This window comes from Macaca thibetana, chromosome 14 (genome assembly GCF_024542745.1).
Source record: "Macaca thibetana thibetana isolate TM-01 chromosome 14, ASM2454274v1, whole genome shotgun sequence".
Taxonomy (NCBI): Eukaryota; Metazoa; Chordata; class Mammalia; order Primates; family Cercopithecidae; genus Macaca; species Macaca thibetana.
Genome location: NC_065591.1, coordinates 52,082,840 through 52,096,542, shown reverse-complemented (window position 1 = coordinate 52,096,542; position 13,703 = coordinate 52,082,840). Strand labels below are relative to the sequence as shown.

The 13,703-nt window shown below is 46.2% G+C and overlaps 1 protein-coding gene across 16 annotated transcripts in view; it reads left to right on the top strand.

Moving 5' to 3' along the window:
• BMAL1 (basic helix-loop-helix ARNT like 1) overlaps positions 1–13,703 on the top strand; it is a 110,210-nt gene that overhangs the window by 52,791 nt on the left and 43,716 nt on the right. The window contains exon 1 of one of the 16 annotated variants that reach the window (XM_050758826.1): positions 11,820–11,863. The exons of the other annotated variants lie outside the window; for them this stretch is intronic. The gene's annotated coding sequence lies outside the window, so the exon portion shown is untranslated. Of the gene's footprint in view, positions 1–11,819; positions 11,864–13,703 lie in introns of those variants that run through there. 16 annotated transcript variants of the gene reach the window in all.

The window sequence follows — 13,703 nt, the reverse complement described above, 5'->3', positions numbered from 1 at the left end:
AATTCTATCACAAGGAAAGGGCTTAATTTCAGGAACACGGAGTAATTATTTGAGACTAGATACAATGCCAAAGCAGCAGGCCTTGATTCCTTGCTACAGGGCAGCTTAATCAGGAAATGGCCTAGATGGCCGCCTTTCAAGTAGGTCCTTGCAGTAGCTTGGCAACAGGCACAGGGTCATAATTGGAAGAATTTGGCTCTGAGTGTCTGTGGGTGTTTACAGTGCACTATAGGGCAGGGCTTCTCTTATTTATAGAATATTTTGAGCAACAAGCAGCAGAAGGCTGAAAAGCCACTAAAATCTCGATTTATTTTTAACAAATTCCATTTTTCTCCTCATCCCAGAAGGAGAACTGAGTTATTAAAAAACAGTTAAAAAATACATCATTGCAGAGCATGCCATATCTAATTATGGGGTTGCCAGCATCGGCCTGCAGCCACATTTTAAGGGCTTCGTAAATCAACCATCCATTCAATCTGTGAACTTATATGACTCCTGTTCTCCATTTAGATGTAGAGCGAAATTATTGGCAAGTGGGTGCCGATCAGAAAAAGTTCTTCCTGCCTAATTTAGGAGATGGGAGGGATAAATATAGAATAGTATACTTATGTTCTCAAAAGGAGATAAAATCATTCTTCATTGTCCATTATACTTAGCTGCACAAACATCCATCCCATTGCACTAAATATCCACTTTAGGGTTTTCACACATTGCAATGGCAGTTCTGTGCTACTCAAAGGCGCAGTATTGTGATATCTTGCTGAGCCTAACCCTGAGTGATTGTTGCTCACATAGTCGTGAAGAGACATAAACCCAGTGCTTTTTTGCCTGTGTTGTCATAGTCTACTAGAGCTACAAGATGGGCCTTCAGAGAGACACTAGTTTTAAGTACATCTCATTGTAGGTGGGGAAGCGGAGGCCTAGGCAAGGGAGTGCCTTGCCTAGGGTCCCATTAAGAGTCATGGCAGAGGTGGGCTGGGGCGGCAGTCTGTGTGCTTCTCTTGGCAGTGCCCTGCTGTGCTCGCTGGAGCTACTGTATTAAACAGATCTTATTTCTACCCTTCGGGGGTTCACAGTCTTAGAAGACACAGACACGAAGATGGCCAATCACCCCATGCATAAGCAGACCAAGTTATGTGTGTATAACAGATTCGTTGAGTGGCGGAGAAAATGAGAGTGGGGAATTTTGGAATCTATTTGGATAGCAAAGCAAAGGTAACATCAGTTGCTTTCTGACCCACTTGGGAAAAGCTTCTAGATGCTATAAAGTTTTCTAATGGAAAAAGGTGCAGTACGTTTGCCACGTGTTAGTGGGAAGATAAGCATGATGCAGTGGTGGGTGGCAGGAGGCAGTGAAGGTAAGTATTGCAACTTTGGAGGAGCCCTGGGAATGGACTGTTGAGGTGATTTCATAGGAATACCAAAGGGAGCATAGGACTGGGCCACAGGCCAGAGACAGGCAACCCCGAGTTCCCTGGAGTGCTCTGCCCTTTTCTGGGAAAGCAAGTGGGTGGCATGAGTGCTGTGTTCCCAATGCTCTGGCCCCACCCCTGATAGGAGAATAATAACTGGTCATGGTGGGTTTGGGTTTTTTCTGACCCTCTGTATCTTTGAGTAGCGTTCTGGTAGCTAATATCAATGGACTGGTGCCAGCCTGTGTGGTGAACCTGCATCTTTCTTGCCCTGGGCTACATGTCAGGCACAGTGCCTGAGCCAGAGTGGGCTTTGGGGAGTTACTTCTCTTTCTGAGGCTGGGAGGGGCAGAGGGACGAAGGGAAACCTTTGCTAAGGAGGGCAAACTGTGAAAGCCTCTGGAGAAGTCAGCTGTTGGGATGCCAAAGGCCAGGGCTTTTAGAGGATGTGAAGAGGCCAGGCGGGGTTGGTCTGGGCCTAAACTAAGGCTGTAGTGGCCAGCATGGAGAGGAACAAGTGAGGGGGAATGATTATGGGTGAGGAAGATATACTAGGGTTTGGCTACAGACAGACAACCAACCAGAGAGTAAAAGACAGTGACATGCTGGGACATGAACCACCTACTACAGAGAAGGTCAGAGGTGGGGAGGGAGGAATTGGGGCTATGGGCAGATCCAGCAGCTGGGATCCAAAGTTGGAGCCCTTAGGTTATTGAATCCATTCTTTCTGAGAAGAGATGGTTCATCTTCCTGCCTACGGAGTTCCTAGCCGGACTGGACAGTGGTTCTCAAACATGGTGCCAGGTGTTGCCAGATAGGAAACAATTAGTGTGTCCACAGAATGTCCCCAAGGTCACCTACACATATTTGTTTTTCCTAATCTTTTGATACCTACAGCCACTTACCCGCTTTTGAGTTCTCAGAGTTGAGAATATATAAATTAGCAGTAACAACTACACAGGAAATACTTGGAAAATGGCTGATGAACTTTAGTTTGGAAATTTCATTTTTTTCTTGGATCTGGATTATAATTTCAATACAAGCTAGCAATTTTTCTTGTTGATAAAACAGTTTCTAGTTTTAAAATTGTTTCTGTAGTTAATAAAGGTAACACTATTTCATGATGTAGGCGGCCCCAGCTCTGAATGAATTTTCACAAAGCAGATTCCCCTCTTTCTCTCTATTACTTCTTGCTCTTGGACATTTCACTATGTTCTAGCAACTTTTCCTGTGTGTGACTCGGCCAGGAGACTGACTTGGGTAAGATCCAGGTCAAGAGGTTGTGTGGGTGGGTTGGAGGCAAGGAGGTGCTGAAGAACACTAAAACCTTTGCCTGAGAGGAGGCTGAGAAGTAGCCTGTGAACTGGAATGACCCCAGGCTTCCTATCACGGTCACAGCCCATGGAGTTGGCAGACTTGATCACTCTATATTGTGTGTCCCCAGATAATAATGGCATTAGTCATCGATACTGTCTTTTTTTTTTTTTTTTTTTTTTGAGAGAGTGAGTCTCAGTCTGTCGCCCAGGCTGGAGTGCAGTGGTGTGATCTCAGCTCATTGCAACCTCCGCCTGCTGGGTTCAAGTGATTCTCCTCCCTCAGTCTCCCGAGTATTTGGGATTACAGGCACATGTCACCACACCCAGCTAATTTTTGGATTTTTAGTAGAGATGGGTTTTCGCCATGTTGGCTAGGCTGGTCTCGAATTCCTGACCTCAGGTGATCCTCCTGCCTTGGCCTCCCAAAGTGCTTGAATACAGGCGTGAGCCACCGCGCCCAGCCAATACTCTTTAAATCGTCCAAAGTAAGAAAATGTTGATAGCTTGTCACAGCCCTGTCATTTTACACATTCCCTGAATTATTGTCGGGCACCAGCAGGTGTTCTAGAAACACTTTTGGTTCTTTGAGCCATTACTGGTCATTCCTGTCCCCACTGCCACCACCAGATGTGGTTCTGAGAGTATTAAGTAAAAGTTTTGAAGGTTGTGTAAAGACTGGTGCAAAGTCCATCCTCCTTCCTTCAGGCTGATCAGCCACACCCTGGCTATCAGCATTTATTTACTTATTTTCAAAGTGACAGAATGGTCCAGTGGGCAGGGGCCTAAGGGGTCACTTCCTCTAGCCACCCACCAGTGCAGGAGGATCCCATCTGTGCAGTGGCTGCCTGTGACAGGCAGTCCGCTAGCCCCACTCGGACATCTCCACACCAGACATCCTGCTCCCGCTTTATGGACATCTTTGGCTCTTAAAAATCCTCCTTTATTCTGACCCCAGATCTGCCTTTTGGCAGTGTTTCCTTAGTGACCTAGTTCTGCTGTTTGTAGCAACACCGAACAAAGGTCCGTAGGCATGGCACAATTCCACTTTAGAAGTTTCAAGGTAGTGCTCATGGACCCACATCCTTTCCCTCTCTACCCGCTCTATCTCCCTCCACAAGGTTTATGTTCTCCAGTGCCTTCAGCCATTCTCTCTATGGCATGGCAGTCAGTATTAATCCCAGTAAAGGTGACATGTATCCAGAGAGTGCTTGCCATGGGCCAGGCACTGTTCTAAGCTCCGTACATGAATTGTCTTATTTATGACTCAAAATCACCGTGTGAGGTAAGCCCTGTCATCATCCTCGTTTTACCAATGAGGCAACTAAGGAACAAGGGCTCACATCTTGTCCAGAGCCACACAATCAAGCAGCAGAGCAGAGATTTGGGGCTGGGCATTGTGACTCCAGAGCCCATGCTCTTAGTTATGGTGCCAGAATATCTTACAGCCTTTCCTGCATAATGCTAAAAATAAGCCTATGGTGCACTGGACTTGGGCTGGTCCTGCTTTAACTTATTTTGCAAGAAATCATTTGACAGGAGCCTTAGTTGAACCATTTTCTACGAAACCTTCAGAATTTGTTTTGACAGAACAGACTGCAGGGCAGAGGCATCTGCCCTATCCCCAACAAATGGATTCATCCTGTAGCTCTGCCAGGCCCTACAGGGTTCATGAAATGGTGACTTTAGATCGAGGTGACAAATACAGGGCTCTTGATGTTTTCTTTTCCTGAATATGGTGCCTGAGCAATAGGTTTCTTGTTTAAAGTGCTTAGTCATGGTTTTATGGCCAGAAAGTAGGAGAGAGGTACCTAAGAATTGTAAAACTGGGTCACCTCTTCAAGTGCCTAATCCAATATTCAGTCTCAGAGAACAACTCCAGCAGTTATGGGGGTGGAAGGATGTGTTGACCACCTACCCTCCAAAACTGGGATGTAGGTGCCAAATACACATTCTCCTGAAATGATCCCTGGTGCCTCTAGCCAGGCTCTTCCAGGAGTCTAGAGAAAGATGGCCCATGACTTCATCGAGAGTCTTTGCTTCCCGTGCTCTGGGATGCCTGGGCTTTTCTGGCCAGAGCCATATACTGACAGGACCAGAAGGGCTGAGATGCTGGGATTGAACCATCTTTCTCTTTGAGTTGCTTTTCAGATAGCACACATTCCCGTCACTATTTTCCAGAGACTTAAGCAGCAAAGTGAGGGACCCTGGGGCGTCGACTCAGAGACCTGGAGGGGAGCAGCTTGAAGCAATGTAAAAAGCACTGGGTAAAATCTGGTTCTGCCAAAAATAGGGCTATGAGAGTTACTTCACCTCCCTGAAAGGTAATATCTTTATCTGAAAAATGGGGATGATAATAGTACTAACCCAGAAGATTGACAGGAGGATTAGGTGAGATTCTGCATGGACATAACAGTGCTTGGCACAATTGTCTAGCAGTGAAGAAAGATAAATATGAGAATAATAACTTCCTTCTTCCTCCGCTATCTATTCCTTCTCTTACTCTAGTCCAGTCTGCCATTGGGTTTTCTCTGTTGTTTTGGGTAAATATCTAACCTCTCTGCCTCTTTTTGTCTGTAGAAATGCTACCGGTTCTGAGTGGGTACGTCGCGCCCCCTATAGGACATCATGGGAATGTGTGTGGGTGATCTGGCTGTCACAGCGACCCAGACGAGGCTTTATTGGGGGAAGAAGGGAAGGCAGGGGTGCTAGATATAATGCTTGGGGAACAAAAGATTGCCCAACACCAGCACAGTTGCCTAATGCTCAGTGCATTCATGTAGGCAAAACCCTGCTTAAAATTATCCGAGCCTGGAATCTGACTCCAATTAACACCTAAACACAAATAATTTTTGCATGTTTTTAGTATATACTGAATTTTCTAGGAACACAGCTACCAAGTATGTAAGATTTGCCTATTTGTTATGAATAGGTGCAAGCATTTCATATGTCTTTCATGATGTTTTCTGGTGTAGCAGTGCCTCAATACTTGCATATTGATTTACATATTGTCTTAGTTTTTTTTTTTTTTTTTTTTTTTTGAGACGGAGTCTTGCTCTGTAGCCCGGGCTGGAGTGCAGTGGCCGGATCTCAGCTCACTGCAAGCTCCGCCTCCCGGGTTTATGCCATTCTCCTGCCTCAGCCTCCGGAGTAGCTGGGACTACAGGCGCCCGCCACCTCGCCCGGCTAGTTTTTTGTATTTTTAGTAGAGACGGGGTTTCACCATGTTAGCCAGGATGGTCTCGATCTCCTGACCTCGTGATCCGCCCGTCTCGGCCTCCCAAAGTGCTGGGATTACAGGCTTGAGCCACCGCGCCCGGCCTGTCTTAGTTTTAACTATATTTCCTTTCTTCTTTGTATTACAGTTAGGGCATTATATTGATTATTTTTGGAATTATAAGTGTTGCAAGGTTATATTGTTTACAGATTTCAAGAGAGCTAAGGACATATTTAAAATATTTTTATTGCGTCTTTGAAAATATGAGAGAGCAAGAGAGAGAGTGTGCACATGCACACACATGCTTACAAATTAGCTAGAAAAATTCTAAGACAGACTTTAAATAAAAAGAAATGGTTTCATATCTCTTAGAAATGTCCTTTTACATAAGGATATGTAGTAGAAGTCTAAATTTTTAACTGCATTCATTGTCAGAGAAATGAGGTGTTTTAATGTTTCCCCTGTCCCTTTTAGAAAATATATAATCCTAAAAGAGCCTGAAACAGTTTCCATTGTCATATTTTTTCATTTTTGCCATCTCTATTTTTTTCACTCCTCCCACCTGTGCATATATATATTTAAGAAGTCCCCATATAGACTTTTAAAGAAAGAAAAGCCAGCCAGGCTCCCCACTCTTTACTAAGTTTGTTTTGATTGTTTTGTGGCCTCTACCTGCACCTCAGTCTGAGTCAGACTGACTCTGGGAGCTGTGGCCAGGTCCAGGGGAAAGTCAAGGAGGTAATGAGGCTTCTCGTGGGGGTAACTTGTAGGCCAAGTTGGGTGGGTGTAGTCAGTCTACCAGAAGCATCCTGCTCAAGCCTGGGCCTCTACCTGCCCTGAAACCTGAGGGCTCTTCAGTTGGACCACAAAGGTCTGACATCCAGGAGGGTCCCCAGGAGAGAGCAACTGTCACTAGGGAACATGCTGCCCAGCACTGACTGTACTGAGCAGCAATGTTGTGCGCCTGTTGGGTTGATGCCATGGATAGCCAGGCGTTCAGAACTGAACACAACACCTAAAAGGCAAACACAAACTGTGAATGTGCCAGTGTCAGATGCTGCCTTGGTGGTCATGTGTGGGCTGGCAGTAAGCTTTTGGTCCCTTAACACTCACTGTGTTGGAAATTTCCCAAGGCTTTCATCTAGGGTAGCTGGTGTGTGATTTCCCTGTCCTTTGTTATTCCTATCTGGAAACTAGTTGAAGTCTTTTCTATGATGTTGATATAGTTACAGAAAATCTGAATACTTACCACTAAGTTTTACAGTTCTGCTTAGTTCAAAAGTAACACAACCTCATAAGAGAAAGTTTGAAACAGGTAGAGAAATTGAAAGATGAAAATCACTACCCATTGTCTCAGCCCACAAAGACAGCTACCATCAGCATTTCTGTTTACTTCCTTTCAGTCCTTTCTGTGTTTATGAAATTTTATTATATAAATAATTCATGTCCAATATAGAAAAAGATGGAAAATTGAGAATTATAATGTTAAAACAAAAATGACCCATCTCACCAGTTGGAGATGTCTTAATATTCTGGTGAATTTTTTCTTGTCTTTTTTCTGTAGACACATAAGAAGATTGGGAAATATTGTGTATATAAGTTTGAATCCTTTTTCACCAATGTATATCAATGTATATCAGTTCACTAAGATTATTAAATGAAATAATCATTTATTAATTAAATAAAAATTTATTAAATGTATATCAATTTTTATCTGTTGATATATTAACAGATACCAGTGCATGTCTATTAAAAGAGTACTATGTAAGAGATGATATTCTTAAACATAAAATTTAATTTAGACATGAAATTACTTTGTCAAAAGGTATATCAGTTTATATTCAGATATACAGTGTACTGACCTGCCCATTTACCACATCTTCACTAATACTGGTATTATCTTTAAAATAGAATCTTCGCTAATATGAGCAGTGAAAGTGGCATATTATCTATTAAATTTTGACTGTTATGAGATTGAGCATGTTTTTGTATACTTACTGGTCTTTGTGTTTCATCTTTTGTGGTTTCCTATTCATATTCTTTGCTTAGTTTTCCACTGAAGTATTTGCTTTTTTATTGATTTATAGGAAATTTTGTTTTGTTTTGTTTTGTTTTAACTCAGAAAAGGTAGTATTGCTTCAGTTGTCACAGAGCTTTGGAGTCAGACAGACCTGAGTTTGAATCCTGGCTTTCCTACTTGTGAACTGAGGAATTTCAGGCGATTTATCTGACCCCTCTCAGAATTAATTAGTTCTTCTTTGAGGACTAAACAAAACAACACTGACTAGCATGAAAAAAAAGCCTGGTGTGTGGTTTCTGCCACTAGTTTTTGTGTTGTTATTTTTGTTGTGATTCCTGCACTATTTTCTCAGAAAAATGACCTTGAGCTCTACGACTCATGCCTGTTCAGAACCACAGAAACATGATACTCACTATATCCAAAGCTCAGAAAAATGAAACTGAAATCACTGAAGTTTGTGGGTTTTTTTTTTTTTTTTTTTTAATTCTTCTTGCCAAAAGAAGACAAATGAAGGGAAAAAAACAAGCTGATTTCGTTTTCATTAAGAGGAACTTGGGTTATTTCTGGGATCAGGCAGGATACATTCAGACCAACATGTTAGATCTAGGGCTCGGAAGATCCTGAGACTCGTTATAGATTACATCATCTTCCTCCAAGTGCGCTTGCCAGGCAAATGGACAAGTGCATTTTAGAAAGGTTTTCAGTTGTTCACGTTTAAACAAAAAGGATCTCCTGGCTTTTAGTTAACCCATTGAACAGATGTGCCATTCCGCCAGCGCACTGGTTATTCACGTCCTTGGTACTGATTTTTGACATCTTTGCACCGTAGGTGGGGGAGGGATGGGTATGAGCCTGCCCTGCTCTCTTTCTCCTACTTGGGACAGAGCTGTTGCTTTTATTTGCTGAGTCACTGAAGCAACAGAGCATGTGCAGAGTCCCAGCCCGGAGTTGGGCATATCTGGGTTCCAATCCCTGCTCTGGCCCTTCTCAGCCGTGTGATCTTGGACTAGTTGCCTTACCTCTCTAAGCCTCAGTCATCTTCTACATGATGTCGATGCCTCCCCCAAAAGGTCGTTATGAGGACCGAAGGAGACATGTCGAGGCAGGAACCATCCTAGGCACGTGTTTGATGCTCAGTAAATGGGACGTGGTCAGTGTTCAGAGGGGCGGGGGTGGCCGGTGACTGCTCTATTTCACCTCCACTCACAGCAGCAGGGCCTGTGGTGTCACCTAGACATCTCATAGGCATCCCACACTGAACAGGTCCCAAACCAGCAGCTCCTCCCTGGATAGGTGGATGGCGTCCAGGGCCCTCTTCCTACAGCTGTCACATGGGGCATGTACCTGGAAAGTGGCTTTGCCCCCTTGGCTGGGGGCCTTTGTGCAGTTCATGGACTGGGAGTCACCCCCATGTCTAGACCGTCAGGAAACCCATTGGCTATTCCTTTAGAGCATGCCAAGAATCAACTTCTCAGAACATACCAAGAGTTGACTTTTTTCACCCCGCCATGGCCACTCAGACTGACTCCTCTTACACCTCACATCCCATTGATCAGCACAGCCCCTGGAAATATGTCTAGAATCCAGCTGCTTCTCATCACCCCCACGCCTAATACTGAGGGCTGAGTCACAGCATCTCTTCCCTGGACTGTTGTAGCTGTCTCCTAACTCAGCTTTCTGCCCTGCCTTTACACACACACACACAGGGTGTCTTCTCACCACTGCAGCCAGATGTAAAAACTAAGAGGGATCATGTCACTCCCCATTTTACTCAGAGTCAAGGCCAAGATCCTTGCTGGGGTCTTCAGGCCCCCAGGCCTGGCCCTCTGACTGCACCCCTACCTTCCTCAGCTGTCTCCTCTCCCTAGTCCCCACAAGTCACTGGTCCCCTAGCACTGGGCAGCTCCCTGCGGCCCTGTTCACCAGCTGTCCTCTGCATGGAACACCTCTGTCGCCTCTCACCTCCTCCTGTCCAGCCTCCTTGGGGCCTTCCTGACTGCCTCCCTCCCGTGGTCTGCCTCCTCCCCATCTCTGACTTTCCTCCTGAGCACTCACTGCCACCCAGCACCCGACTGACTTGTTTGGTTTTCTTGCCTTCCTCACCAGGAGGTGTGCCAGATGAGGACAAGGATTTTTGTGTCCCTACCCCCATCCCCAGCACTGCCGTGGAGAACAGTGCCTGGCACTTGGATGCCCTCAGTACATATTTGTTGAGAGATTAATGAGTGGTCGTGGGCCAGCGCACCAACAGTGTCTTCGTTGTTACCAAATTGTCCCGATTTAAAATTTGGCTACTACATGCAGTTTGTGGTGGAAATTTACTCAAATTACCAATTCTTTCACCGAAGAAATTACCTGGTATATGTGGGTTCTCAATAAACTGTGTTGGATTGCCTCAAGGTTTTGGGGCAGTGGTAGCCATCCGAGGCCTCCTTGCCAGTCAGCCAAACCCTGTGCTGGGTGGGACATAACAGATGCCCCCAGCATCCTTAGCTGATGTGTCACCCCAGAATCCGTGGGGCAGCCCACCCCTCAGCAGCAGCTGTCACCCTGCTGGGTTCCCCTTCTCCTCCTGTGGGCTTCGTCTCCCTAGGGAAGTCATTGTCCTTGCTTTCTACATCTTATCTCCCTGAACAACTCCAAAATTCTGTTATTCAGATCCCACTGACCTTTCTCATTGCCCTAGTCCAAGCTTTTCGGAGCTGTCTCTGTTTTATATTAAAACAAAGCAGTTGGACTCTTAAAACTCCATTCACTTTTCAAATTATTTTGAGTCCTCAATGCTTCCTGCTACAAAATGCTGCCCTCTGGAATGCCTTCCAGACCCACCCCCAGGACACCTGTAGCCTTCCCTGCAGCCACTCTCCTCGACTCCTTCCTCGTTCCCAGAGGTCACTGTCCTGGATCTCTCCAGCTTTAAGTTCCTTCATGTCCTCTTGCCACCTCTGCTGTCACCATCTCTGAGTTCCTGCATCCCCAAGATTTCAACCTGAGTTTGCATCTCCTGACATCACTTTTCCCAGCCTTTGCCCTTTTCAGCCAGCACAAGGCCATCCACTTCCATGGCTATAGTGGGCACCACTGAGCATGCTAGGTGTTTTCTTATATTCAACTCATTTGGTCTGCGCAACAATCTAGTGCAGGGAATCCCCCCCTTTTACAGATGAGGCATCTCTAGCTCCTGGAGGTCACCTAACTTTCCTAGGACATGTAACTATTAAGTGGCAGGGCTGGAATTGGAACCCGAGAGGCCCTGCACTGACCACCATCCTGCCCTACCTCTCCTCAGGCACCCAGAATCCCCTCACTCTATTGTCAAAACCCACTTCTCCTGCCTTTCTGGTACCTGGGGGAGAACCCTCAGCCTCTTCTTCTGCTGCCACTTGCTTCCTCTTCTGTCAAGAAGGTCCCATACCTGGCCGGCCTGCTCTGGAGACATGCCCGCTGCCCGGCCCTGCCAGGAGGCTCTGCTGTTGTGCAGGCTTCCCGCCCCACACATCCCTTCCTGCCTGTCCTGGGGTCCCACCACCCTGCTTTGTAGTTGGCCTTGCTCTTTACTGTGGTAAAAGGTGTAGGCCGTTCCATCTAAGATCCTATAATATTCCCTTTCTCTGCTGTTGAATGTTCTTCCCATTCTCCCCACATTCTCGAAGAAGGCGTGTGGTTTTCTTTGCGTCTCAGCCCGCCCTGAGCTCAGCCCCTGCCGCCTGGCCCTGCCTGTCTTGTTGGCAAACCCTAAGCCCTAGCCAGAAACACAAGCACCTTTCAGGTGCTCCATCCTAACTCCACCCTCCCTCACACCGGCCTCTCTCCCTTTGCCACCAAATAACAGCAGTGCATTCTTTTGTTTCCTTTAGAACAAGATGCAGATGTTTTCCAGAATTTTCTTCAACTTCAGGCAGTAAGTGTGCTGGTGAAAGGAGTGTTCCTCCCCTGAGTCTGTAGAACCAGGCTCTCTCCTCTTATTCTGTAGCAATTAAAGACAAGGACAGGCAGGAAAACAATGAAAAGAAATAGGAGCCAGGTGGATGCGCCTTCACTTAGCTGGTCCTTGAGCATGACTCGTTGATCCTTCTTGCTTCCATCAGGGATTGTACCCTGTGCCCTCTTTGAACGCAGGGGCGTGTTGAGACCAAGGGTTGGGAAGAGAGCTTTGGCCTCACCAGCCTCGTCCCCAGAGTGGAAGTGGCAGGACTGGAGGGGTGTGGCAGACAGAGAGCGCATATTGCCCCCGGCCTTGCCCCCACATGTGGAGTGCTAGGTGCCGGGGTGCAGAGGGGAACAAGGCCTGGACCCTGCCTGGGGAGAGGAAGCACCTGCGAGTTCTCTTTGTGGCTTCAGATCCCATGTTGTCCTCCAGGTAACGCAGACCATCTCTGGGGTCTAGGCTGGGGGAAAACTCTTGCAAAAAATTCCTGGTTCTGGGACAGGCCGTGGGCTAAATGCATAGGGTCTGCATGAGGGGCATAGGACAGTGCCAGGCCAGTGAGCATGCACTAGGCAAAGGAAGTGGCCAGAGACCACTCAGAAGAAAAAGTGGGACATGAACCTCAGAGCCTGGGCTGCTTTCAGAGGAGCCAAAAGGCTGGGAAATAAGCTCTTTCTGGTGAGGAAATCAGCAAGGGGCAGGGAGGGTCACACAGGAGGGGACTCTTAATCCTGAATGGCTTTGCAGAGCACGGTTCCCCTTGTGTGCCCCATGGAACCCTTGGCTGTTAGACGTGAGGTGATAAATGGTGTGTGGATGCATACACTTGGGACTCAGACTCCACTGCCCTTAGACCTTCACCCTCCATGGGCCCATCTTTAAAGGTCCAAGAAGCCTTGCAGAAGAAACACCTAACTATTGAACCCAGCATTCCCTATACGTATTTGGCCCCTGATTTTTCCCCCCAGATAACATCATTACAATCCTGTGGGATTAGTGTTCCATGGCAGAACTTTGGGAAGTACTTTTTGAAGAATTTGTAAATCCCTGCACCCTCTGGACTGTGCCCATTTCTTAGTTTGCATGGAGGCTGTGCTGCACAGTGGATGGAGTATGGGCTTTAGATGGGACTGGCCTGTGTTTAAATCTTCCTTCCCATTATACAAAATCACTGATCTCGATCAAGTTACTTACCCTCTCAAACTTAGTTTCCTTATCTGTAAGATAGCGGATGAAACATTAGCTAGTTGTCTTATGAGACTGTTGTGATGGTTAATGGGAAGATAATAATGACACTTACAGAGGGCTTGTTATGCTCCAGACACCATTCTGAGCACTTTATATAGCTCACTTTTCACCACAACTGTGAGGCAGGTAATGTTATCCTTATCCTACAGGTCGGGTCAGAGACCAGTGACACATACAGACTAAATGTTGTGCCCAACATCACACGGCTGGTAAATGTGGGACCTGAGATTTGAACGCTAGGCACTCATACATGATGGGGTCAGGATTTGAAACTTGACCGCCATCTCCCATCAGAGAGCATGCTTTGAATCACTATGTTATAAAGGGTCTAGAGCAGTAAAAGCACTAAGTGGTATCAGTTCCCTTTTCAGATGCTTCATGGAAATGTTAAGGGGATTGATGGTTCCTGGGACTCCAACTCATTCTGCAGTCATTATAATCAGCCCTGTTGAAAGAGTAATCTCCTCGATCTGCTTGCCAACTCAGATGCTCCCATTGTGACCATTTTGTTTGCTCTGCTGCCTCATCCTGGGCCACTTCAATTTGGGCGGCTGCTCAGTGGTCA